Genomic DNA, 2,784 nt, shown 5'->3' with positions numbered 1-2,784 from the left:
AAAAAAAAAAAAAAAAAGAGGTTGCCAATGCGTGACAGAAGTAGAGTTAGTAAACTAACACATCCTGTACACTTTGTTAAGATTCATAGAAAGGCTGTCTTCTGAGAAAGACTTTCGGAAGTGAAGTAACCTCAGCCGTAAGTGACACATGTGCCACTTACAGAGTTGGGTGAAGAGTTGGAAGGAATGAAGAATTCTAGACCAGAATGATCCTATCTAGAAGACACTTTCAGATATAACCATTGTTACATGTGTGTAGTTTATTTAACACTGCTGTGTATATAGTGGACAAACTTAAGTCCTAATTTGAAACATCTAGTCTTTCTAGATGTTTAGAAGTGCACAAAGTATGTTAAAAGTAGAGGTAGTAAATAACAAACACATTTTGTGGCTATCCTTTTGATATATCATCTTTTGGAAATTGATCTATTCTCTGAGCAGTACATTATGATATCTGTGCAGGTTCAGGGAGGAGGAGGAGTGTAAAGGGCTTTCCACCAGTGTGTTTATGATGAGGCACGTTGATCATTGTCCCTTATGTCTGCATTTTCATCAACTGTGCTGTGTATATAGTGTATATAAGCGTACATAAGAGTCCTAATTTACAGCTAGTCGATGTTAAAGAGGTTGCCAGTGTGTGACAGAAACAGAGTTAGTAAATTCAATACATTGAGTGTACCTTGTGTTAAAAATCATAGGGAAGACTTCTTAAAAACAGAAGTGACATTGTTAAAATCCCCCCTAAACTGTCCATGGGGTTGACAGAGGTCAGAAAGGGAAGTAGGTTCTAGGCCAGAATGTTCCTATTTAGAAGACACTCAAATTACCGTCTGTGTTATGTATAACACCATTTATTCAATGCTACTGTGTATATAATGGAAAACTTGAGTCCAGTTGGAAATATCTAGTCTTTCTAGGTATTTAAAAGTGCACAACATATGTTAAAAGTAGAGGTCTAAAGTAACACCCCTCTAAGCATTTGTTTTCATTACTTCCTGAGGAGTGGCTGGTTGCATTTGGGAATGGAATTGTTAAAATTTGATGCGTATGCAGACTATTCATTGGCTGGTGATGGGTTGGGGAGGAGGAGGTATGCAGGGAGAAGGGTTCTTTGTCCCTGAGATTAGTTCAGCTGGTCTAACCATTGTTTTGTATGTGCATTTTAGTTAATATTACAGTTATGTATTAAAGGATAAACAAGTCAATGCTCAGAGTATGTTAAAAATAGATATAGTAAATCAGTCCCTTTACGCATGTCGTTTTGTTAGTTTTTAAGAAGGCTCGTCTTCTGGGAGTGACCCTTATTATTAGTTCACCTCTTGGAGCCAGACATCCTATACTTAGTCACTAGGGATGGTGGAGGAGGGAGAAGACAGGGGAAGGGAAGGGCCTTTTGCTAGTATCTTCGTATCTAGAAGATGGTTTTAGATGATAACCACAGGTCTGTATGAGTGTTTGTAGTGAAGTGCCTGGGTTTTTTGTGGACAAAGTTCATTATTTTGCAACGTCTAAGCTTTATGAAAGTCTGGGGTGACAACATAGAGCTAGTGAATTAGCCAATTTGTAAATACCTTTGTTGTAATTGACAGAAAAGATGCATCTTGGACATGGAATTGTAAACCACCTCTGAACAATGAGTGTCAGGACTTGTTCATTAGTTGGCAGCAGAGGGGCAGAAGGAACTATAAAGGGAGAGATGTATGCAGATGTGTCCATATTTACGTTTTGATGATAGCCGTTAATGTATGCATCTGGCTGTACTATAGGAATATATTAAATAATTCAGTGGAAGTATACCTTGCTAATATTTTAATGGTATAGATCTGCTAATGAGCTCTTTTAGAAGCATTGTACTTAGTGTAATCTGTTGCTGTATGCTTCATTTTAAATTGAGCATTAAGGGAATGTAGTATTTAAATCAGAACGCTGCCAATGCTTTTATCTACAGGCGTGTTGCCATTTTGGTCTTCTATGAAATTTTTGTTCCAAGAAAGACAGGATACATTTTTTTTGAACAGACTGAGTTGGTGTATTGTATTCTTGGTTATCAAAATGCTCAGATTGCTTTGGGATTTTGAATTGGTAAATATTCATGGTGTGTGAAAAATCATGATACATACTATACAGTCTCAGTCCCATAAAATTGGATGTTGTGCCTATGGGACACAAAGGACCTAGAAGAATGTATCAAACTATAAACGGCTTGTGATTGTGACTTTGTTCTTTGCTTCTTGTGTTTTTCAGTTTCCTCTAATGTACCTAACTTCTTAAAAGTACAGGTTATTTTAAAAACATGTATTGCTGGGTGTGGTGGCACGTGCCTGTAGTCCCAGCTACTCGGGAGGCTGAGGTGGGAGGATCACTTGAGCCCAGGAGTTCTGGGCTGTAGTGCGCTATGCTGATAGGGTGTCTGCACTAAGTTCGGCATCAATATGGTGACCTCCCAGGAGCGGGGGACCACCAGGTTGCCTAAGGAGGGCTGAACCGGCCCAGGTCGGAAACAGAGCAGGTCAAAACTCCCGTGCTGATCAGTAGTGGGATCTTGCCTGTGAATAGCCACTGCACTCCAGCCTGGGCAACATAGCGAGACCCCGTCTCTAAAAACAAACAAAAAACATGTATTAAGCCCTCGTTGCTTGTGGAATAAAGTTAGTATGCTCCACAGGAGGAAAAAAAAAAAAAAAAACCTTCAGGCTGGGTACTGTGGCTCACACCTGTAATCCTAGCACTTTGGGAGGCCAAGGTGGGTGAATCACCTGAGGTCAGGAGTTGGAGACCGGTCTG

The sequence above is a fragment of the Cebus imitator genome, unplaced genomic scaffold, assembly GCF_001604975.1.
Source record: "Cebus imitator isolate Cc_AM_T3 unplaced genomic scaffold, Cebus_imitator-1.0 Scaffold581, whole genome shotgun sequence".
Taxonomy (NCBI): domain Eukaryota; kingdom Metazoa; phylum Chordata; class Mammalia; order Primates; family Cebidae; genus Cebus; species Cebus imitator.
The sequence above is the reverse complement of the archived record's forward strand: the minus strand, read 5'-3'. Positions refer to the sequence as shown.